This window comes from Globicephala melas, chromosome 10 (genome assembly GCF_963455315.2).
Source record: "Globicephala melas chromosome 10, mGloMel1.2, whole genome shotgun sequence".
NCBI lineage: Eukaryota > Metazoa > Chordata > Mammalia > Artiodactyla > Delphinidae > Globicephala > Globicephala melas.
Window position 1 is genome coordinate 18,242,800 of NC_083323.1, and position 25,815 is coordinate 18,268,614.

General features: G+C 44.5%; 2 long non-coding RNA genes across 2 annotated transcripts in view; one reads left to right on the forward strand and one right to left on the reverse strand.

The window, feature by feature from the left end:
• LOC132598053 (uncharacterized) overlaps window positions 1-25,815 on the forward strand; it is a 114,652-nt gene that overhangs the window by 35,551 nt on the left and 53,286 nt on the right. Inside the window, exon 2 of the long non-coding RNA XR_009565658.1 lies at window positions 14,571-14,650. This is a non-coding gene — a long non-coding RNA (uncharacterized lncRNA). The remainder of the gene's footprint in view (window positions 1-14,570; window positions 14,651-25,815) is intronic.
• LOC132598052 (uncharacterized) lies at window positions 508-24,194 on the reverse strand. The gene is made up of 3 exons (XR_009565657.1): window positions 24,053-24,194; window positions 13,579-13,737; window positions 508-911 (listed from the first exon to the last, which is right to left on the reverse strand). It is a non-coding gene; the product is annotated as an uncharacterized lncRNA (long non-coding RNA).

Below are 25,815 nucleotides of genomic sequence, written 5' to 3' on the forward strand. Positions count from 1 at the left end.
CAGGGAAGCCTCTCAGGGTCCAGGAATTAATATGTTTCGATGAATGCTAATTTTTAATAGTTCCCAGGTTAATATTCTTTTACCTAAAATATAGTGAGAAGAACTTGCCACTCAAACCTCTGAAATGAGCGGGGGCAAAATCCAGATCCTTCAATATTTCCGGTTCCCAAACCCTACTCTGCTTTCCTTTGACAACGGGAAACTCTGTTTAGACAAACTACTCCCAAAGTAAGCAGCCCTTGACCATGTCCTGCTGCTACAGATGGCCCTCCTGGGTTATCCTAATGTTCTGACGAGAGGACAGGGCTGGCAAGAACTTGTGCTCTCCGTTCTACAAGGTGCAAAACGTTAGGTCTTGTGTTGATCACAATCCGGGGGGAGGCAGGATTTATTTAAAAAAAAAAAAAAAAAAGAAACTAAAAGAATTCAACTTCTTTACATTGATTGCTGCCCAGACTAAAAGTTAGTGCACCATTTTTAATGTTAGCAAGAACGTCTCTGTTAGGGAATAAACATATGATCAACTTTTGTTGCAGAGAAAGATGATTTTAGGAAGAGGTTACGAATCCTTCCACTTGGAGGAAATGAACTTGACGGCTTCTGCCTCTGTATTGTTACAGTCATTCCCCCCCGCCCCCCCTTTCTTTTGGAAATAAGTCCCCTGGAATGGCCGGGCGATGTGGGAAAATATTGTGACACACAGGCCTGTTTACGTTTTTGGGGGCGGCTGTTTTGTTTGCCTCGCCGCCCCCGGGCCCCTCCTTTTCATGGTTGGCGGTCCCCGACAGCTCGGATTCCTCCGCTGACATCTGCTATAATGAGAGCTCTGACGGGAATAGATTTGCAAAATGATGGGCTCACAATAGGACGGAGCTGTTCCCCAAACTTCGCTCGAGATAAGCAGATGGGGTCTGAAAACAGAGCATTTGAACCGATTAGGTCGAGGTGAACGCCTTTATTCAGCGCACACTGAAGAGCTATTCTGCTGCGACACCCACCCCAACTTCTCTGCCGACCCCCTCCACCCCTCACCTCCCCCGAGTTGGAAACGGGAGGGTTGCCGATGGATGGCTTCCTTTCTCTGCCTCCTGCACACTCGCCTGGAGTCCGGCCCTTCCCGTCCCTAAAGCAGAAGCCTGCTGGGCACCTACCTCGTGCCAACGGGCTGAACGACAGAGAAAAGCCACCCCGCACGCCGCATAAAGAGAAGCTGGGGCAACACATGGGGCTTTCCCACTCGGCACAAATGATGGCTGTTTGTGCTAGTTAACCTTTTCCAAGCCCGGGTCGCTCCTGCTGGGAGGCAGGGGCAAGCTGCAGGGAGAGCAAGCCTGGCAGAGCCCAGAGTCGCCAGCACGCCCGCCCGGGGGGCCCCCAGCGTGCGCCGCCGCCTTCGCAGAATACCAGAGGCCCCCATCCCACTCTTCATACGTCAGCCGGCTCCATGTGCTGGTGACAGTTTGGATTCCAGAAGAGAAGGGCCTCCAGGACAATTCTGCAGACACTTCCTGGTAATTCTGATTGCCTGGCACGGTTTACCTTCGGAAGCTCTGAAAAGGATGAAATGGAAGCGTTCCCATCCCGGGCTTGATTATTTTCAGCGTCTCCGCTGGCTGTGTCAAGAGCAGCCTCCTTTGTACTTTCCAAGCCTAAGGTCAAGTCGGTAATACACTTTTTAATAACTTGCGCCCCAAGCGTATTGAAGCAAAACCAAAACGGGGGGATTGCACAAGTACATTTCTAAGACCCATTCCCTGGGTCTCTGGGGAGAATTCTGACAGTGTCAGAGGGGTAATGCTATCCAAGGGAGAACGAGGACAGAAGGTGACCGTAAAGGAAATTTTGGGAAGTAGCTTTTCAGGGCAGGGGGAGGTGAGGGAAGCAGAAGTTAAAAAGCGCTGGGAGTTCAGTGCTCAAGTGGAGGGCTGGTACTGCCGCACCACTGAAATAGCCAAACATTGTAGAAGGAATCAGATTTCTGCAAATTGCAGGTTGAAATAATCTGTGGAAATGCATTTATTCCAGCTGCCAGGCTTCTGAAGAGCAGGACTCGGACCCTGCAGTACACTCCAGAGAGTAGCCTGTAGAGCTCATATTCTCAAATCGCGCATCCCTGGCTATCTCCTGCTGCCAGCCCAGACCGGTGGGTTTTTGTGCTCAGTGCAGTTTGTTTATGTGGTGGTATCGTTCAGAATGGGGTGTTTACCTGGCAGTGAATATCCTTAGAACAGAGGGTGTGCTAAGGCGCAGTTGAAATAGTTCATTAACCAAGAAAGCCATCACAGCATTTCCATGAATAGATCAACAAAATCTAGCATTACAGGCATCGCATTCTGAGGAAATCCACCTTAGAGTTATATCCTTGTTTATCAAAAGAAATCATAGAGGATTCACTAAAACTTAATATTTGTGGCCATCAATAGTGGTAAAGAGAAGAGTGAAGTAACTGGGTGCAAAGGTTGGGATCTTGAGCTACTTTTTATTGGGATCGTCTGAGACGAAATATAGGTAAGGGATGCGAATCATCTCCATTTTTAGGTCATGTCGTTCATGGAAGCTCTCAGGTACTTGGAGGGTAGGCGTTTATTGGTTTTCATAAGACCATGGGATTAAATATTAAAGCTAGTTTGCATTGGTGCTTTTTTTTAGGTACAAACTCTCGTGGTCCTTTAGAAACATAAAATGGTAGAAAGAATGTTGAGTTTTGGGTTCACAACATTTGAACTTTGGCTCTACCACTCACTGGCTGTGTGACTTTGAACACATTTCTTAACTTCTCTGAGTCTTGGTGCTATGGACTGAATGTTGTGTCCCCCTAACATTCATGTAATTGAAGACCTAACCCTCTGTGTGATAGGAATTGGAGGGGGGGCCTTTGGGAGGTAATAAGGTCATGAGGGTGGAGCCCTTAAGACTGGAATTAGTGCCGTTAGAAGAAGAGACATGACAGAGATGACCTCTCCCTTCACCATGTGAGAATACAGCAGGCTGTTGCAAGCCAGGAAGCCAGAGTAGCTTAAATATACTTCAGAAAAGCAAACTATGTCTTACTCTGCCTGAGGATTATATTATTTCTCCCCAAAGATAGCTTGGTAATTCTGTTATAGGAATATCATTACTGATTCTCTGTTATTCTTTCTTGAGGACTAAAAGGTGTAAATTGGAAAGTTCTGCATAGTTGAAAAATGAAACACACCAGGATGATTGGCTTCTTGCAAATAGCATAGTTGGTTAAGAGAACAGTCTCTGAAATCAGACCGCCAGGGCCACGTGCCCAGTTCTGCCTCTTACTGGCTGTGTAATAGTGAGAAATTTATTAACTGATGTTTCCGTTTCCTCATTTGTAAAGTGGTAACAATAACAGCATTTACGTGATGGGGTTGTTATGAAGATAAACTGAGTTAATAGACATGAAGTGCATCGACCAGTGCCAAGCTTGACCTGCTGTCGTCATCATCACCATCATCGTCACACTGCGATGAACAGCTTTGTAGTGAAATGTCTGCATGCCTTAAGATATGTCCCCAGAAGAGCTGAATTGCTGAGGCAAAGAGCATTTGCCACACAGCTCCTTTAAGACTCAAGAACCCCATCTAATGGAGCCGGTAGTTAACTCAGCAGCCGGGCCAGGTGTGTTTTGTCATTAGCCTTTCTTGGACTGGAGAGGAGGCAGCGCTGATCAAAACCAGATTCAGGTGCTGTAATGCTGGGCTTCTCTTGCCACTGTGACAGCAAAGGTGTCCCTGAGAATATTTCCTGGAGATGTCTTGTGATTCTCTTGGCACTTAGCTCACCCATGTCCTATCTGTTGATGGATCTGGGAACAGTACTTCTGTTTGTTCTGCCCCCGAGCAGCCATTCATCACGAGACACCCTGTCAGGGAATGCCCAGAGCCATTGTGACAAATAAATGTACTTAGTGAATCGTACAGTTCAAGTGAATCAGAGTCGATTCGGTCCAGCCTTACTGTGTCACTGGGCTGACGGTCATTCTGGTGAGTGGCAAGGTTGATGGCTGCCTGGGTTTGCTGGGTTTGTTCACTGGTAGCATTTTCAAGGGAGGACTTGCCCACGGTTAGCTGTCACTTGGTGTGAATAGGGGAGCAGGCATGGGGGAGGGGGCCAGGGAAGCGTGTCTCCCTGGTTTTGGAACGAGAAGGGCACACTTGGGAGATGTGGCCATGCATTTCTCTCTTGCTCCCACTCGGTGCCTCCAGGAAGCCTGGCTGGGCGCGACAGGGCCCTGTTGTAGCCAACTTTTTGATTCCTCTCTACAGACCCAAGCTCTCCTCCCAGACAAAAGGAAGGGGTCGGGGTGGCTGGAGAGACTCAAATCACTGGGCCTACTTCCTCTTTCATCTTCCTTTGTAGGTGAGATAAAGGCCAGAGAACAAACAGATAATAAAAAAACAAGAAATCCTTGAAAAAGGATAGGCAGAATAGGTCTTGGGGGCTGTGAAAATAAGCCAAAAGAGAAGGTCAGATTCTGTTACCCTTTCAACCTGCTTAAACTGAGTAGAAAGGCAGAATAATTGAATTAAATTGGCAGAGGGAACATTTTTTGAGGAGCAGAGGTTGGGTAATCACTATGTTTACCCAAAGTCTGTAGCACATGCCACGTCCCCAAACATGCCTGTTCAGTGAGTAGATGAATGAATGAGTGATAATGACAACAAGGTTTCAGAAGCCTGGATTTTTGATCTTTCATTCATCACTTACTATCTCTGTGGCCTTAGGCAAGTCCCTTACACATTCTGAATCTGTTTTCTTACCTCTAATACGAGACTAATAATACTCTCTTGCAGGGTTGTTGAGAGGTTTAAGATAATAATATATGTAGGCATTCAATGCACAGAAGATATTATTAAGCAATTATTGTTTTATATTAATATCACTTAAAACAGGAGTTGTCAAGCTTTTGGAATATGGGCATCCCATTATAATGTTAAAGTAATTTGCAGATACCCCTCATGCTAGGATATGTATTATTGACGGAGAAAATAATACAGTAACATTTTGGAATGAATTTCTCTTTGATTAATCACAGCACATCTACATACATAGTTGGTCAGATGAAAATGAGGCGACATTTATTCTCTCTGAAGACAAGGCACAATGCTCATATAAGTTATCACGGGCCCTTGCAAAAGCAGGTGACTGGGAGCCGCCATCTGAAAGGACTGGATGATAGGGGGCCATCTTTAGAAGAGAGGATTCATGTATCTTAGCTATTGATACTGAGCCAAGTTAGATGTAGGAGATGGCCTTGCTATACAAAGATAGTTCTTCAGACTCACATATTTCAAAGTTGGGGTTATTTTCCTCTCTGGGAGCAAGAGGTGTGTGCTTTTCCAGACACAAGAGCCTGCTAGATACCAGCTCCTTCCATAATCCTCGTAACAATGGGACTTGTTTCCAAGCTGACCTGTTGAGGAGAGTAGTTGTTGTGGTGGACGGTTTGACTCCCCGTGCACTTTACAATCCAAACCATTGTGAACTCGTATCTTAGCAGAGCCCTGAGATGAGGGCTTGTTTGCAGGTAGCTTATTTAGGGAAGTAATTTCAAGGAGTGTGTTGTTGGGGGGGGGGGTAAGACAGGGAAATTGGGAAGATTGGAAAGCTAGTTGGAGGGTGTATTGTTACCCGGTTACTGATGAGGGCAGCTGGAATGCAATCCCATTGGGGACCTTTAAGAGCTGTGTGGAAGGCACTTTAAAATCCACTGAGACATGAAAGGGTGGGGCGTTGTTTTCACTGGCTCCTGTCTTCTGATGGTCAGGGTTGTCCCATGGGGTGTTAATTCCCTTTTCCTTCTAGGTTTGCACCTGTGTCAAGATGGCTGGATGAGGCTGTGATGGAAAACGTGAGAGATGTGGGTGTGGATGAGACACGAGATTGCCAGATAATTCCTGGACACGGTTGGTGCCACAGCAAGGGCTGGGTCAAAAAGTGAGCTAGGAACATGGGAGGTGGGACACAAGAGGTGCCCGACCTTTCACTTTAGGAAGACAGAGTTCTTGCCGCTGGCCGGACGGGGTTTGAATTCTGCAGACACACCTTTATTAGCTTAAAAGAAACTGGTAGACGTTGATGTTCTCAGCACAAGGCCAGATCAAGGCAGCAAGGAGAATCAAGATTTCTGAAGCCGTAGAGACCTCCATGTGAGCAGACCCCCAGCCCAGGACTTCTTGGGAAAAACAAGCACAACAAAGGGGAAAGTAGAGCTGAGATCAGGGCTGGTCACTGTCAGTACCTGTTGGGCATCATCTCTGTACCATGTATTGTGTTTGCTGCTGGAGCTAGAAGGGTTAATGGAGCACAGTGCGTGTCATAGCCTACAGTCCATAGTACACAGAGGAGTATGACATGACAAAATAAAGGAAGAGCTTACTTCCTAGTTGGGGAGACAGGCAAACACTGTAGTGGATGGAAACATGAAAACCTCTTGCAGCTGGGAAGGGAATGACTGAATCCTCCTGTAGTCCTGGAGGAAGGCTTTGCACAGAAGGCAGTAAATAATTAAGCTGGGTCTTGACGGACGAGTAGGAGTCTGCTAGGTGGTGACAGGGATGAAGGGCATTCACACAAGGACAGAGAGAGATGGCAGAGCATGTGTGTCTTGGGCATGCCATGAAGTCTTCACAGGGCCATTCTTTCTCTCAAGGGTTCCTGGCTCAGGCCACTATTTTAGTTAGTGTTCTTGTTGTTTGTTTTGCTTTTGGTCATAAGAAATAGAGGGTTCCTGTGGAGGGTTGTTTATTGTAAGGTGATACATAGGAGATCAGGGAGCACACCTAGATTGGGTCTTTGATAGGCCAGGAATGATAGACTCAACCCTTTGCCCTGAGGTCCAAATAGAGTGAAATCTCTCCTGCTCCCCCCTTCCCCTACCTGGGACTGCCTGTGCCAAGGAGTTGTGGGTGGTTTGTTCCCTCTATAGGGTGAAATAGGCATGTCGGCCATCAGGGTTTTCCAGTTTTCTGTGATTCCTGTCCTGGGTCCTGTGGGTCATTTATACTCACCGCTCACTCTTCACACTGGTCAAGCCGAGTTTGTCGTTTGTCCCTTTGAGGGATGTCTGGGCCACTGAAGTGGCCACCACATCCCTTTTCACTTCTCGACGGCCCTCTGTGGTGCCCATCTCCTGCCACCACTAGCCCGTCCAGCATCCTTTACCTTCTTCCCTCCTCTTCCTGTACCACTGCTCTCAGAATGGGACCTCATAACCCTTACTTCTGTCTCAAAGTGGGTTATTCAAATCCATGATCTTGTCAGCCTCATTTCTCATGGCTGGATCCCGGCATCTCCCTGACTTCAGTCATCAGTGAGCTGTGTGTGTGTGTGTGTGTGTGTGTGTGTGTGTGTGTGTGTGTGTGTGTGTGTGTGTGTGTGTGTGTGTGTGTGTGTGTGTGTGTGTGTGTGTGTGTGTGTGTGTGTGTAAGGGGACTGGCTGAGGGCTGGAAGGGCTTCCTGGGACCTTGGTAATCATACAGCTAGGCACCTGCTTACTCCAGTAAGCATAAGGCTTGTTCCCATCTCCTTGATGTGTGGACCTGATATTCATTGTGTGTCTATTCCAGTCCAAGCTTGCGCCCTGTTTCCAAAAAATGTCATCACATCAACTCTGTGAGAAACTCATCATTTCACTTTGTGGATGAGGACACAGACTCAGAGGGTTAAGTAATTTGTCCAACATTACATAATTTCTAGGTGGCTGATCTAAGACTCCATTCCAAGCATTAAAAACATAACAGTTGAAGTGAATTAAATTGCTATCTGCTTCGTACCTGGTACTAAGTAGCTAGTATAGAGAACTTGGTGCTTGGGGACAGCGTGAAGGGTAGACTTTAAGTTTACTCTCAACACATGACTGAGATGCAAACCCAGGATGTCAGAATAGACTTGGTTCAAATGCAGAGTTTTTACTTCTTAGTCATTGTGTGATCTTGAGTAAGCTACTTAAATAAGCCTCATATTGTAAGGCCGGGCAGTAGGATGCATGGGGAATAATAAAGAGATCGGGCTGCCTAGAATGGAGGGTTGAAAGAAGAAATATGGATGAAAGAGGTAGATTGGGATTCATATTGGACTTTAGTCATTTGTGGCTGCCTGCCACCTTTGAACATTCTCTCTACATTCTGATAACTTCTCACCTTGCGTTATCCTGATGGAAGATTATGCATTTTCTCTTGACTAATTCTGGACACCTTTCGTCGAGTGCTGCTTTTGGTTGGTCTTACTGGGAGTGGTACTTGTTGGAATTAATCGTTTGGTTTTCCGGAAGGAGGTCCTAATAGAGGACTCCCTTCCAATCCCGCCATATACACAACATCACCTTCTTTGGATGAAGACCGGGCTTTGGCGTGGTTGGTGGTGGTTCATGTAGCTTGCCCCACGATCTCTTCTGTTCCACATTATTGTCAGTCCATGTCCCTGGACTCTTGCGCCTGGGATGCCCGTGTGTGACAGGTTCTGTCAGTTGGGTCCACCCTTAAGAGACTTGATTCAGAAGACAGCAGTGGGAGGAGATGGCCGCACGTGGGGGAGAGTCCGTTTTCTGGGTGTGGTGGGGCAATGATGTCCACTTCATCTGGGGCAACAGTGGAAGCTTCTGGTATTTGGTCCCAAGAGAGGATGCTGAGTAGAGTTAGCAGTGATGTTTCTCTAGAGAATCCCATAGGATGGCTGGGGTTCCTGGTCAGATGGCTTCAGGTCTTCTTGTCCCTTTCAAAGATTCTATGAGCTACTTCACATAACTTTTAATAAATCCTTCTCTGCTTAAACCAGCCAAAGTAGATTCTGTTATTTGTTACTAGGAACTCTGACAGATACAGTGTCAGACTGCAGCAAGCCTGTGAGCCAGTTTATGGCCTGGAGTTCAAAGAAACATCTGTGCATCTTTCTCAAAAGTCACAATTTCTTTAATCCTTATATCCTGACAGAAGTGTTTTTTTATTGTGCGGTACGCGGGCCTCTCACTGCTGTGGTCTCTCCCGTTGCGGAGCACAGGCTCCGGATGCGCAGGCTCAGTGGCCACGGCTCACGTGCCCAGCCACTCCGCGGCATGTGGGATCTTCCCGGACCGGGGCACGAACCCGCGTCCCCTGCATCGGCAGGCGGACTCTCAACCACTGCGCCACCAGGGAAGCCCCATACCTAATTTTTTGAATTAGAAATTTAATAATTCAAAGCACAGCTCAAGTAATACATTTCCCAGAGACCAGCCTCTCTTCTGACACTGGGCTGTCTTGTGGGTATCTCCTAATCAGAAAATATCAGAAAAGAAGTTTTAGTTCCTCTAACTCTAACCACTCCCCTGAAATGGTCTATTTAATTTGTGGGTCACCCATCAGGTGGATCACGCCACTCTCGAACTTCAAGCAGGCTGACTCCATTTCATGTCTGGCGTCAGCAAAGGCATCCCAACGACTTCCTTCACATCCTGCTCTCGGCGCTACGGCTTTGACTACTTCTACGAAACTCTCTTGCTGCAGACTGCAAGCTTCCCAGTCCACAGTTTTTTTGGTGAAGGAGTGGCGACTTGCAGTAAAGGCAGGGCGATGTAGATATGCAACTCCATGATTAATTAATTATACTGGTTTGACCAGAGCCAGACGAAGCAGCTACTTGCCTGCCTCACCCAGAAAGTTCTTAAGCAGACAGACTTGGATGGATGTGTATTTACAAAAGGGAGATGTATATTGGGGCTGTCTTACTGTGTTACCAAACTGGTTTGCCCAAACTTGTTCCTTCCATTATCATGTCACCACTGTGCAGGGAATAGAATGACTGGACAGCCTGGTCTGGACAGCCTTGTCTCACTGCTGTCCTGGTCTTCCCTGGTGGTCCCCTTAGCAGACCTGTGACTGGTTGGTTCTTTTCCCAGGGCTGTTGCACCACGGCATGTGCCTGGGTCACAGCTAGGCAAGAATCTGTGCTCTCTACCAAAGCTGGCAGACACCAGTTGTATTAAATGGATAAGTATTTTCTCACAGCTTCGGTCATTTGTTTACCGCCCCTCTATTGTAGAGCCCTGTTTTTCTTCAAATATTTAACTCTACCTATTTATAGAAATGCTGCTTGAACTTGAACATGTATTAGATTGTCTGTTTCGCTCCCCATCAGGCTTACCTCCTAAATTCTTTGTATGTGGAATTTTTGTTTTAGTCCTTCTTTTAGAAAATACCAATTTGTAGAGAAACAAAAACAAATTTCCATCTCTTCCAACTTTATTCTTGTTTGTTTTTAAACCTCAAGATAAAAACATCAGATGATAGTGGCTCCTTTGAATGATTGCTTAGCCTCAGGTCAGTATACTATGTCCTTAAATTACGATGAGAAAATATTAAGTAGTCCATCAAGTTATGAATTTCTTACGTTTGCAGGTCCTCTGTTAAGGTTAATGTTTCTCCAACTTTTCTTTAAACAAGTTTCCAAGGATTAACTAATTAACTGTACTATGTTGTATTGGGTTGGCCAAAAAGTTCCTTTGTTTTTTAAGTAAAAATAAAATATACATTTTTCATTTTCACCAAGAACTTTATTGAACAATGTATTCGTCCTTTTGTTCCATTACCTTCTGCCATTTTTCAGGCAACTTCATAATTCCATCTTCCCAAAACTTTTTTATCTTTTTGAGCAAAGAACAGTTCCAGGTACCTTTTACAGTCTTCCAGGAAATTGAAATTTTTTCCATTAAGAGAATTTTGTAAAGACTGAAATCAATGGAAATCTGAAGATGCAATGTCTGATGAATACAGTGGATGAATCAGAACTTCCCAGCCAAGACGTAACAGTGTTTGCCTGGTCATCAAAGAAACAGGAGGTCTTGCATTATCCTGATGGAAGATTATGCATTTTCTCTTGACTAATTCTGGACACCTTTCGTCGAGTGCTGCTTTCAGTTGGTCTAACTGGGAGCGGTACTTGTTGGAATTAATCGTTTGGTTTTCAGGAAGGAGCTCATGATAGAGGACTCCCTTCCAATCCCACCATATACACAATATCACTTTCTTTGGATGAAGACTGGGCTTTGGCGTGGTTGGTGGTGGTTCATGTATCTTGCCCCATGATCTCTTCTGTTCCACATTATTGTACAGTATCCACTTTTCATTGCCCATTACAATTGGTTTTAAAGATGGAACGTTTTCATTATGTTTAAGTAGAGAATCGCAGTGGAAATACAGTCAAGAAGGTTTTTTTCCACTTAACTTACGTGGAACCCAAACATCAAAGCGGAACATAACCAAGCTGGTGCAAATGATTTTCAGTGCTTGATTTGGGTATTTTGAGTATGTCGGCTATCTCCTGCATGGTACAATGTTGATTGTTCTCAACTGATGTCTTGATTTGATGGCTATCAACTTCAGCTGGTCTACTGGACCGTGGAGCATCGTCCAGCGAGAAATCTCCAGCACAAAACTTCGCAAACCACTTCTGACACGTTCGATCTCACAGCACCTTCTCGAAACACTGCACAAATCTTTTTTGGGTTTCAGTTGTGTTTTTACCTTTCTTGAAATAATAAAGCATACTGTGCTGGAAATGTTGCTTTTTTCTTCCATCTTCAGTATTAAAATGGCTACACAAAAATTCACCAATTTTGATAAGCCTTTTTTTAAATGCACGCTGATATGACAGCTGTCACATACAATCTAACAAACTTGTTTCAAATGAAGTTAAAGACAACTAAGGGCTGCTAGAGCCATGCTACGGAAAAAAACCAAACGAGCGTTTCGGCCAACCCAATGTTTCTGTAACCAAGCAAAAACTCATTCCAACGTGCATATGTACTCTCACACATTTTTCTGATACGTGATGTTAGCTAGAGCACAAACATAAACTATTATTTAGTCTTTCTCTAGGTGAAATCATCAGTGAGTTAAAAATCCAGAAAGCCTTTCTATTCTCCATATAAAATGGAAATTAGGAGCCTTTCTTTCTTTTATTTTAAGTAGATTATTGCTCCATTGTACGTAAAACATCACATATGATGGTTTGCTCTCTTGTTCCAATGAAATATCTCTTTTTATTACACACAGTTAGCATATCATTAGAAAGCAGGCAGTTGGAAAACATCATATTTGTAGTTCACACTTTTTTTTGGAGCCACCCCTTCTGTAGCAGTTAAAGGCCTCGATTTGCACTTCACTGATGAGGGGCCAGAACACTGAGGGATTTAGCTTTTCAAGCTCAGATTCAACTCCAATGTGCTGGAATGGAATACAAAGTACAGCTCTGCATTCATTATCACTTAATTATACAACTAGTCGGGTTTTCAAAGGCATTTTCCTCCCCACAGCAAAATCTGTGCCAGGTACTTTTGTTTCCCTGGAATGACATTTTCATATTAAAAAAAATTAAGTTTTCTTCCACCGCAAACTTAGGAATATTCTTATGTTATTTTTTTTCCCCTCTAATGGTCTGTTTGAGAACATAGGCCACTATTCATTTTTTTTTTTTCCAGTAAGTGGTCTTAAATGTAAAACAGCAACTGTAGTCTTTGCCTTTCAGATGATTAGCCAAGGAGGAAAATAATCAAACTCATTTTGCGCTTCTCTGATTTCATATTTATTGCAAGTTTAAGAGTCACTAACGCAAAAACTAAGGACAATGACTCTTTGCATTCTCTAGACTCGGGTTTTTCAGCCTCGGCTCTATTGCTCTTTGGGGCTGGATAGTTCTTTGTTGTGGAGGGCCTGTCTTGTGCGTTGTAGCTGTTTAGCACCCTCCCTGGCCTCTATCCACAAGACGCCAGGAGCGCTCTCTCCCTTCCTTGCCCGCTGCCAGTCGTGACAACCCCAAAGGTCTCCAGATATTGCCAAATGTCCCCTGATTGAGAACCACTGGTCTAGAACTATGAGGGACTAAAATGATAATTATCTATGCACTATGGTTTCGAACTCTCTGCAGGTATAATTGAGAATTGTTTTCAGAGGTCCTCAGTTCTTCATTTTAGAGCCTATAGTAGACTTCTGACAGACTACTTGGATTTGGAGGCTTTTATATAAAACTGCTTCTGAAAAAAGCTTGAGTGGAATTGCCGAGGGACATCATCTCTCAGACTCTGTCCTTGCCCCCTGCTACCTCCTACCCATTTTCTATAGCGAAACTGCTTTTATTAATCAGGACTTTTTCAGTTGCAAGGGACAAAAAAAAGACCTAACCCAGATGGGCTTAAGCAAAGAGGGGAAGGTATTTGCTTATGTAATTGATATTCAGGGTCATAACTGGCCTTAGGCGTGGCTAGATTGGCTGTGAATTCGTGTCCTCAGGAATCTTTCTCTTTCCTGGATCTGTCCTCCCTCCCTGTGGCTTCATTCTCCTTTTCACATGATGGCAGCAAACAGCCAAATGGAGCTACAGGTTTCTCTCCTGCTGGCTTACGAAACTCCATGGAAAGAGTTCCCCCTTCCTGAGAGTTCATGCAAGCATCCTGACTCTCCTTGGCCTGGATGAGGTCACATGTCCTTCTCTGAATCGGTTACTGTGCCATTTCTGGGACACATGCCCCATTGGACACATGAACTGAGAGTGGAGGGTGAGCATTTCCCCAAAGGACTATTAGCAAACTCTTACCTGAAGAAACAGGAATGGATGCTGGGCAGACAGCAATAGGTGTCTTAGGTGTCTGCTGCACAGTCAAGACGACTGTCCTGAAAGGTTCCCAAAGTTTCACTGGAGGGCAGGCCACCGGGGCTGTGGGCTATAAATTCCATGAAAGGAAGCAAAATCTCGCTGAAAATGTAATGAGAGGGAGAAAATAAAATATACCAGTACTTCTCAGGAGAGAACCATAGTGACAGGAATAAAAATATGGCTGATTCTCTTGGGAAGGGACCAGGACTCCCAAGGAGCAGGCTCGAATCTAAGCACTCATTTCCCAAACTACTCTCTAAGGAGACTGGTCAGGGTGCTTCCCGGGCTTCTGTTTTGCAGAGTAGATTAAAGCACAGTTGAGGCAAGAGCGTAGCTTTCCAATTCCTATGAGTGAAGCTAGTCCTTTAAACAAAAGTTTAAAAAGTATATTTATATGTTTAAAGACTTACTGTAATGTAAAGATGTGTAAAAATTTAAGGAATACCAATTGGAAAGGCGTCAAAGCATTACCGACCTCACCGGGGATGTTACATTATTGGCCAACTTGGAGACCATGGAACACGTGTCTGTTTGGCCCTGCTTTTAGTTGTACTTTTTGACGATGCAGAAACATGTCAGTGGCTCTTTTGAGTAAGTGAATGTGTTTATATGTGTCTCTAGAGAGTGTGAGAGTAAAGTCAGGAGAGAGAAGAAAAAGGAGAGTTGAGCAATGGAATGAACCAGCTTGGAATACCTTACACCCCCAAGTGAGGGCTAAAGGGTGTTTTTATAGTGATAATCTTTGTTACATCCAATATATATATGAATGTATATACATGTATGCGTTATATACACACACATATTATATAATTTTATTACATACATTTTATAATATACTTATATAAATGTATATAATTATAAATTATATAAAATATAATTCTACTAAACATATATTAAAAATATATTTATTTTGGTTCTCTTTTACTTCTTAGACTTTCTAAACATCACTGGGATCCAACTGAAGGTCATGATGAGGCTAGCATCCTAAGTGAATGAAATTCTCTTCTCAAAGGTATTTCTATCCTCCTCACCATTTCTTCTCTGGGGGCTTTAAAAATTAGGGCTTCGTCTCAGAGCCTCTTGAGAGTTAGGATGGAAAATCCTGTGCCCGGCCTCAAGGAAGGGAACCTTGACAGCTCTCCAATGTGGTCGGGTAATGTCTTTCACTTACTAGCTTGGGAACACCCAACGACGTGTAGTCTCTTGGTAGAAGAGGGGGCTGGACCTGATGTGCATGGACAGGATACAGAAGAGAACTGCATTGTGCTGAAGTGCAACTGGGATTAAGGATGGGCTGAAAACCAAATTGCAGCCATTAGAGAAGAGGCAAAATAGAAGATTATTGATTTCGCTTCAAAGTTTTCTGTTCTCGAATGCTTATGACCCAGCTTCTCTCGAGCCTACAGCACAAAGCAAGGGAGCCCAGGGTGGGAGTGTGATACAGTAATTTCATCACAAATGAAAAGAGTGCTTCAGAGGGATTTAAAGAAAATTATATCTCCACGTTAGGACTCCCTGGGTTCAGAAGTCTAAAGGGCTAAGATGAAACAGGATGTGGAAATTGTTATTATGTGTTTAGGGAAGAAAAGAGAAAGCCTCCCTGTTAGGATTTATTCTATACCATGTATAGGTGTGACCTCTGAAAGCTAGCTGGGTTGTACTGCTCAAAACAGGAATTCAGAATAAAAATGTGAGTTGACTAGGGTCGGTATCCCCATGTATAACATCCAGTACCTGCTCTGCTCAGAAGTGATGCTAAGTTGGTTCAGGCTTGGAAATTAACTTCGATTTACCATTTTCTTTTCTTCGGCAGTACCATCTGTATTTTATACAAAGATGCTTTTTCGGTTGTTTTTTAAATCGCACTTTCAAGCCTATCTAGAGGTGTTCAGTCTCGGCTCAGGGGCTGAGATTTAATTTTTTTCCCTTTGAAAATGGCAGATTTGGAAATGTTTCGGCAAAATAGTTCTTCCTTGAGCCTCGTAGTTGGGTGATTAACTTCAGAAGGAGTGAGATACTTTACAGACTTACTCTTATATTTCCACCCCCCACCCCGATTCTTCAGCAACAAACATTGCATGATTGAAGCATAAGGTAGTTTAAGGTTAATACTACCAAATGTCACAGATGGCGTGAGGAGACCCCTGTGTGAAAAGATCACCCTAGGCATACAGCTGCTGTGCTTTACAAGTTATCTCATTCTGGCATCAGATAGGCTGGATTTAAATGACATCTTAATTACCTGTTGGCTGTGTGACCTTGAGCAAGTTATGTAACAGCCTTAAGCCTCAGTTGGCCTCATCTATAAAATGGGGAAAATATTGTAGCTACGTCAAAGGATTCTTGTGAGGATTGACTAAAATATTGCATGTAAAACGTTTAGAACACTTAGTACTTACCTGGCCCATAAGCATTTATTTATTTAGTTATTATTACTTAAATGATGACAACCTTTTTATAGATGGGGGAATTGACACTTAGAGAGGTCAAATAATTTGTACAAGGTCATGCAGTTGGCAAGTGGCCAAGCCAGGACTTGCTATCAAGTGTCTCTGCCTCCAATGCTTAGGCTTATTGACCTTCTGTATTATGTTGCCTTAAAGGAACTTATAGTGCAGAAGGGAAGATATCTATATATATCTATATAGATATAGGTATATAGATATAAAACTGTAATTTCCAGGGAAAAAAGAGAAAGATCCTAGGAGAGATTCTATCAAATGGGGAGATGAGGAATATTTCAGAGAAGGGTGATATTTCCTCTTAGCAGGGGTCTGGACAGTTGCAATACTTTCAGTCTTATATTGACTGAATTGCATTTCCATTTATTGGTGTGGGCTTTCAAATTTGACTTGGGATATTTTTTCCTCTTTAAGTGTTAAATTTGGAAGCATGCCATGGAAATGACATCCCAAATGGCTTCAATTTTGCTAAGACAAACTCAATAGCTTACAAAGCTGCTGGGAAATAATTTCTCTGTGATTCTCATGTTCACCCTGTCAGGAAAACAGTCCCTCCACTCACACGATTTATTAACCTTTGCTGATCATATGGGCATTTTCCATTTCTTTTCCTTTAGTCTTTGTATTTTCATAACCATTAAGTAAGATTTTAATCTTACAATTCTTCACGACATTAGATACTTTGCCAGTGATTCTTCAGCACCCCCAGGTTCTCCAGCTTTTTTTTTTTTAACACATGTCTGTGTTTATTTCATCCTATTAGTTTGTCGAGTTCCCCTCTAGGTGTCCATCCTTCATTCCATCCCTTCACTAGTATGATCATAACTGTTCTTCATGGGGATTAGAGGAATTTTGATGATCGAGGCTTTAGAAATCACTAATAAACAGGCAGAGAACTGATGGTCATAAAATTATGCTGGGCATGTGGTATTATACTATCACTGCAATACTGAACTACAAAAACTCAGAAGGAACAAATCACTAACAATGAACCACAGCATTCTTTAACATGCCCACTATTTTCTCTCACCCATTGTTCCATAGCCTGGGCATCCCAAGTTGGTGCACGTCAGAATCATCAAGGGTAGCTCAGAAGAAGCACAGGTTGACAGGCCCACCAGCAGGAACTGCGATTTGGAGGTGTGGGGATGTATCTGAGATATGTAACAAAGGGTGAGAGAGAGAGTCATTGCAGGGAGGCTGGTAGTGGGGAGGGCTGCTATTCTACGTGGATGGCCGGGAAGCCTCTCTGAGCACGTGCAGGTGATTGGCGCTGAGACCTGAATGATACGCAGCTGTGGTCTCTGTAAAGACCTGGGAAAGAGAATTCCAGGCAGAAGGGGCAGCCAGAGTACAGGCATGGTGTGTTTGTGAAGGAGAAAGGGACACAGTGGGACTGAAAAATGGAGAGAGGGCCCAAATCACTTCGGTCTTTAAAGGTCGTTTTAAGGAGTTTGTGTTTCATTATAATTGCACTGCGCTATGATTTACATTTTAAAAAGGTCACTCCGAGTGCTCTGTGGCACATGACGTGGGTACCAGCAGGTTGGAGGCTATTAGGGAGTCTTGGTGAGAGCTGATGGTGGAGATTATGTCTAAGTTGGAACGGAAGGAGGAGAAGGACTTGGCCACGTGAAGGGGGTGGAGAGAGGAGTGTTTCAGGAAGAATGGCAGGTACAAGGTGCTGAGGTGGAAAGACTATTCTAGAAACTGAGAGACGGTAAGAGAGGAGCTGCAGGGGAGATAGAGTCCAGATGATGTGGATTCCATGGATTATGGAGGTAAAAATGGTGAGTATAAAGTATCAGCCAGGGTGGGCTGAAGAATACTGACGTCTTTTGAATGACGACCTCGTTGTAGGCATCGGCACTTTCCATGTGTTAATAATACAGCCTGCTCTGATTTTTCCAAGAGAACCTAGAAATTTGAGTTCTTGTTTCCTTATTTTTATTTTTTATTTATTTATTTTTTTTGCGATACGCGGGCCTCTCACTGTTGTGGCCTCTCCCGTTGCGGAGCACAGGCTCCGGATGCGCAGGCTCAGCGGCCATGGCTCACGGGCCCAGCCGCTCTGCGGCATGTGGGATCCTCCCGGACCGGGGCATGAACCCGTGTCCCCTGCATCAACAGGCGGACTCTCAACCACTGCACCGCCAGGGAAGCCCATTGTTTCCTTATTTTTAAACGTCAGCAAGGTAGTTTAAAAAAACAAACATTTTAAAACCCAGCATGTCTGTGGACTGGATTTGGCTTGTGACTTGTGGTATGTGGTCTTTGAGCAGCACGACAACCAAATGATGCCTTTGTGAAAATTAAGGAAGGTATCCTTCTTTATACTTCCCACCATCTGAAGGGAAATTGTCATATTACTTAGACATACCAGTGAGGACTGTGATGAACGTGACACTCCTAGAGTTGTGCAGTGTAGAGTTTGCACAAGTTAGCAGCCCCATCTTTGAACAAGTATACACGGTGGGAAGAAGTGACAGGAAACGTGAAATATAGTCAAGGGCAGTAGTGTGTTTGAGCCAACTTGCACTGACTCATCAAAGCTGATTGTACACATCTTTTCCCAAATCTGCACGCACTAATGTCACATTGGAAGCTTGAAATCAGTCACAGTAGGAGTATTTACACCCTGGAAATTGGCAAATGCTACAAATCAGGGCTTTATCCTCCCTGAGAGCTGGTTGTTAAACCTTGACCAGGGCACCACTAGACAAGATCACATCCTTGAGGGCTGGGATTACCTTTAAGGATTTGGATTTCAACTGTAGGCAAGGGAGAGACAAGAGAGTGACCTCATCAGAATTCCTCTGCATTCCTCGCCTCTTCATTCAAAGGCCCCTCCACTTCTGACCCAACTAAAACTTTGTTTTCCTTTGACGAGGTGACTTCCTCTGTACCCCCCGGAGCATAAGCTCTTCATCCTTGCTCATCTTCGACCAGACGCAGAAGAAGAGAGCAACATACTTTTGTCCCCCATTGGCCCTTTCAACCATTCCTCCTCTGATCTCTAACAACCCCCTCTCCTTTGACACACTTGGTATGTTGCTCACACGTCCTTTGCCTGACCACTGAGTAGAGTGACTGCTGATGTCCCCAAATGAGAGCTTTGGTGCCTCCCTCCTACCCTTCTCATCTACTCCAAGTCGTCAGCTTCCTGGGAGACTCAGTGCTCATGTGGATGGCCCACCGAGCATCCTAATCTCATGACTTTGTAACTTCACCAATGTCAGGGACACCACTTCTCTCCTCCACTTCAGACACACTCACCAACAGCTACACCCTGGACGTTCAAGCCAACGTAGGAACTGCCGCATCTTTGAAATGTGGTCATGATGACACTTTTTCTGCAAGCTTGAAGTAAGGTTTAAGTGACACGACATATGGAAAGCATCTAGAAAATGCCTGACATATAATAGGTATCCAACAAATATTTCTTTCCTTGCCTTTTCTTTTAAAAACAGAAACACAATTTTGAAACCCAGGTATTTTTTTCCCCCTTTATTTTAGAGTGTTATTTGGATTGGACACAAATGGCTGATGTTTATGTAGTAAACTTTCTGCTAGGTGACATCCTCAGGAACCTGTGTTCTCTCCGGCACTCAGGAGCTGCTGGCATCCAATATTATCGGTGACAATTGTGCTAACATGCACAACACAATACCCACCCTTTTAATTACAGAACATTCTTGAAGTAGAGTGACACTGATTCTCATCTGATTAATATTTATAGTTTTCACTTCTGGCTAAATGCCAGCTATCTTCGTCATGTGAATTTCCTTGGCTTCCCAGCTCCCCTTTGCTGCCTCTCTTCCTTCAGCTTACCTGCGTGAGCATATATCTTTGTTTTACCCAGTTCAGAAGTGCCATGGATTCCTTAAATCACAAGTTTTCTACCCACGAGGGGCTTTTAATGGGCAATTATAGCTAACTGTAAGTGATCAGTGATGAATTTCATGTGACTTTTAAGAAAAGCACTTGAATGCTTACATTTGAGCGGGTGCAGGGAAGGGTCACCGTACACCATAACTTTGATCATTGCTCAAAAATTGGTTCCCCTGATTAGTAAGTTAAAGGAGCATTAGATATCTCTCATCTCTGCCTTCCTTTTGGTTAGATTTATAAATCTTCCACTTACTCATCTTAAGATCCAAAAATCTATATTCTGACATATGGGCCACATCTTAAGCAGCTAATGCAAAGGAATTTGTATTTTTTTCAAAACTTTTGCAAGTGTGGGAATGTGTTGGACATAGTAACAGTTATCATGCACAGCACAGTTTATTACATATTACTATTTAAAAATATCCAAATTCAGAATGTACCAGAGGTGAAATTATTTTCCCTGAAGCAGAAAGACCATATGTATTAAGGATTCCATCTTCAAAATCTCTTTATCATCCATTTCACTAAGTCCTCATTATTTTGTGCTTGGACAATTTCAGTAGCAACCTAAATGCTTTCCTAGACTCCTTCCCATCCAAACTCACACTCTCATGCTTAGTGATGTTCAGTGATAGCCCGTTGCCCATGGCACTGTTTTTTTTTTTTTGCGGTACGCAGGCCTCTCACTGCTGTGGCCTCTCCCGTTGCGGAGCACAGGCTCCGGATGCGCAGGCTCAGCGGCCATGGCTCACGGGCCCAGCCGCTCCCCGGCATGTGGGATCTTCCCGGACTGGGGCACGAACCCGTGTCCCCTGCATCGGCAGGCGGACTCTCAACCACTGTGCCACCAGGGAAGCCCCCATGGCACTGTTTTTTAAAGTGTTCCAGAGGCAATAGAAGGGTTCCCCAGCAGTGCCTAAAGGGTGAGGTTGTGGCCAGGGAGCAGGATGTCAGATCCTATTCCTGTTTCAACTAGGGCAGCTGTATTTTGATCAGTTTTATTGTATTTGAGTTTCTTGCAAGATTCTGTTTAAAGAAAGTGTTCTGCTCTTGAAAAACTATTGGTCTCCAAGACAAAGTCCAGATTCCTGGCACGGTACCCACATCCCTTCTCCACATGCCTCCACACCAGCATTCCATCATCCTCTTTCTCCTCCCTTGTATTGTTTTGCACATAATGAATTGCTCATTCATTCCTTAAACAATATGCTTGGAGCCTTTGCTCATACTGTAACTTCTTCACCTGGAATTTCTTTCTTACTTGGAAAATACGTAATTCATTTAATGACTATTTATCGAGCATCTGCTATGTGCCAGGCCCTGTTTTAGGTGCTGGGAATGCCTACTAATTCTTGATAGCCCAGTTTATGACATCTCTGTGGCAGTATCTAGACAAAATCATCTGATGCCTCCTCTATACTTCCATGATACTTTGGCATACTGATATGATCTTCTAATTAATTACATTATGCTCTGGTTTTTCTTGTGTGTGTTTTTCTCTTTTTGAGACAGATACCCACATCTTACTTGTGGATGTATTTCCCCCTATCCTAGTAGTTGATTAGGTGCTCAAGAAATGTTTGTTGGGTAAATGAATAAAAAGTTAAAAAAAAATCTATTTACCCCTACTGAACAGTGAGCGCCGTGAGGGTGGTGTCTGTCTAGTTTGCCTTACTCATGGCAGGTGTTCAATGATTATTTGTTGAACTGGTGAAGAGTTCTCATCTCTGCTGTGTGGCCAGCAGCTGTAGCAGTGGGAATAGAGTGGATTAAGGGCATTTTGAGGTGTTCTTCGTGTGGAAGCCTGCTCCTCTGGGAGGTTAGTGGGGCTGAAGGTGGTCTGAGCACCCCCAGCCACTGTCTATAACAGTCTTGGGCTAGTTGCTTATCTTTTGGTTTCAGTTATCTTTTCTATAGATAGGATGGTTAGACTCAAACTCATCCTTTTTAAAGTGGGAATGATGCCATGATTCTGTCTATCTGGAAGTACCTTTTGAATCAAAGAGCATGCCTTCTAAGAACTCTCACCTTTAATTCTTAAAAGTCACAATTAAAAGCAGTATTGGATGGGTGAAATTGTTTTTTTAATTTTTGGGCAAGTTTATACATTACACACTTGTTTTTTGTTTTCCTTCCTTTCATGTCAAAGTGCATGTATATTTTTATGGTTGACTTTTTTCTCTTGCATTAAATGATAGGAACAACAAATAAATGATGGTAACAGTAAATTTTAAAATTTTGATTTTAATCACAAAAGTAGTCTAATTCATGGTGTTCATATCTAGAAATCATAAAAGTATGGGAGAAATTTTATTTGATGATTATGAGATTTTAGTTGAAGTTATGTAGGGTCAATATCACAAACTTGATTTGGTGTAACTTGAAATATGGATTTTGTTAAAGAAAAGAAAAATAGTAAAGACTGGAGAAAATTTGAGAAGGTTAATAGACAATTTAATAATTTCTTCAACACAAAGGGTTCATTTGAAAAGAGGCCAATTTCTCTTCCTTCAGAGAGCAGAACTGCAGGAAGTGGGTTTGAGTTACTAAGTTAGTCAAAGACTCTTGGTTCCTCAAGGGTTGCCAGCTTCTGGAATGAGATCTATTCCCGAAAGATTTTGGGCTTTCTTAACTCGGAAAGCTTTAGAAAAAAAGCTAGAATTTTACCCGGCTGGAAGTGTTTTAGATGTGGGTTTGGGGAGGAGGTAGGGGTGTCGGGCCTGGGACTCAGTGAATCTCTACTTTCTGCAGCTTCTGTTATTCTGCAAAGGAATAAAAGCAGTTGGCCAGCCCATAAAGAAAAAAAAAATATATGAGTTGTGATTAAAGCTGAACTCCTTGGTTCTGTGTAGGCCATGTTAAGTTTACGTCGGGGAGTTAGCTGCTCTTATAGTTCAGGGGCATGGAATCCTCTGGCAGACATGATTGACTTATGTTGGTGCAGCTGGCGTCCTTGACCAGTTGGGGGGTGGGGTGGAGATGGGCAAGGGCAGAGGATAGATTTTCCTGGAAGTTTCTAAACCAGAGAGCATGGCTTTGGATCCAATATAATCCCAGAGTGGACGTGGTCCCATCTGCAGCCTAGCTCTGCCCCCTGCTGTTGGCTGAAATCACTCACTACACTTCTCCTGTATTCAAAATTATGTCGAGTGCAGGAATAGGAGTGGGTGGAAGGGGGATTTCAGGATTTCGGGGGGGGTTTATCTCCAGAACTACTCCCTCTGTGGAAAATCAACCGTTTAGAGAAATCTAAAGAGCAGGTGTCACTCATATTCTGATTTCCAAGGCTTCCCCAGGCTTGGCGATGGGCGGCCGACGAGAATGTCAGAGGAGACGTGTGGAAGTTATCTGTGACTTGGATGGCAGTCTGGAGCCGGGAGGTTCTACCCGCGATGCTGACCCCATTGCGGTGGCTCAGCGACTGCGGGACGCTCAGAACCGCGCTGCACTGCGCCCCCAGGGACCGGCTGAGCGGGCCAGCTCCCCGGATGAGGCAGCAGGCGGCACCGCCGGGACCTGGCCCACGCAGCTCCAGGTAGACGCGCGGGTCGCAGTTTTAGCACTCCCGGTGAGTTTGAAGGGCGGGGCCGTCGGCTGTCTGCTCCGCCTCGAGACTGCCGCCTCCACGAGTAGGTGTCTCGGGTGCCTTTGCCAAGCCCAAGGGGCAGCAGCGAGCGGCGGCGGCGCCCGCCACGGTGGTCGCCTGGCCCCTCCGCGGGGCGGACCTGTCCCGGGGCTGGGGCGGCTGAGGAGCGCCCCGCCCTCGCCCCCGCCGCGGCCGGGACCCAGACGCACACGCTCCTTAATCCCCCGCCCCCCGTTGCCCCGGCGACGGCCCAGACGAGCAGGTGATGCATTGACAGCGAGCAGATGGTCCCCCGCGGAGGCGAGCGCGGCCCACAAAGAGCCCAGCGCGGCGATCCCACTGCCGCCTTCCCCCCGCCCCCCCCGGCCGGCCCGCTGCGGCCCGCATGCTAATGCGGGGGTGGGGGTGCTGCGGGGGCGGGGCCCCGGGGGCTGCGGAGGGCACGCCCCGCCTTGCTCTTTGCAGCCCGGCTCACCTCATTTTTCTGAAGGCGCTCCTCAAATCCCCGCACAGAAGAGACAGTCTCCCCTGCCCAGCCCGCTCCAGCTCTCTTCTGATTCTCCTCGAGTGGTTCATTTCCATTGAGATAAACGCTTAACGCCCTGCTTCCATGCCCCTTACCCCCATTCTGTAGCCCCTACCCGCGTCTGCTCCCTGCTGGCATTTAATATTCAATCTTGGAAGACCAGAGGAATGGATTTACCATCGCACCTCCATTTCCACCCCCATTCCCCGCCCCCGCCCAGTCCATGATTCTAGAGTTGGCTTTGACACTTGCTAAATGTGTACAGACATATCGTATATCTCACATCCTTCACCCTCATGCTTCAGGACTTTTAGGCAGCTTCTCCTGGGCTTTCTTTCTGGAATCTCAAAAATAAATCACATTTCTCCTGTGAGTCCCGTGCTGCTCGCTCCAGGGAAACCTTCCCATTCACAGACCTTCCTCCTCGCATTCATTGGACACCCCCCTTTCCCCCCCACCCCCCTTACCCTTTTCACTGCTGTGTGGCAAATTGAGGCGATCTTATAGTAAGCGCATGAAAACTGCTAGGCACTATTCACAATTTTAATACTAACTTCATAGCTGTCACATAAATTCATTCCCGACCTACTCTATAATGGTCAAGAAGGAACTCTGAGGGAAGGAAAAAAAACAAAAAACTGAAGACACTGTTATGGTGTCTTTCTTTGATTTGCAGGTGTTTCTTGAAACCATTACTACAGTAACTGCAGATAGCTTTTTCTAGCTGCAACATAGGGCGCTTAAAAAAAACCTAACAAAAAACCATCCTCCTCCTTTTCATTTTACAGTAGATAAAAAAATGCCAATGAAGGCTTAAAAAAAGGAAGGGAGGGAGAAAGAGAAAAGAAACTAGTGAATAAAGTTGGGACAATACAGGGTCACAGAGCTGTCGAAGCGATGTCATAGTGTGACTGTTGGGCAGGAGTACAGAAAACTTCTTGTTTCTTGATTTTTATGGAGATTTGGTCTAAGGCATGCAGCACTCTCTGAACAGGTTTAGAACAAGTGGAAAAGAAAGAACTCTTCACAATCAACTCCCTTCTGATGGGCTTTGTGCCCACAAACACCTGTGATTTACAAAGAGGCATTGCAGAAGAGAAAAGGAGGCGAGAGAGCCAGGCTATTGTGGGGAAATGATGCCCCGTGTACCCGTGGCCCTAAGAGTTGTTTTATGTTAAAACTTGTCTTGGATGCTTGCTATGCAGACTTACAATGAGAAAAGAAGCATTAGACTCTTCTAGTGGCTCATAATGACGTTTTCAAATGCTTCTAACTCCTTCTGAGCCTTCATTATGATAAGTTCTCAAACTACAGAATATTGTCGTCACCAGAATTCAAGGAAAATCGATTTACATAAATCTTGAAGGCAGGAAAGTTAGAAATCAGTACATAAGACTTAGAAAAATAATGGTTAGAATGTTCACTAGTGGTTCATACAAGCTTTGCATTTATTTAAAAATTTTATGAACTTCTTTTCTCCAGGAAGGTTAATAATTTTATGCTTATTTCCTTTCAATTTCTTGCTTTTTCCCCCATCTTTCTTATCTTTGGAAGTTTTTGTTGTTGTTGCTTCTCTTTTTGGCATTTTCTTTTGCTCTGCTCTTTGTAGTTTCTTTCCCAATAATTTAGGGAGACAGGCAAAAATGTGAAAGCATAAGGCAATAAAATAAAGAATTACAAGTTGGGAGAAATTTCCTTTGGATAGGGTGGCC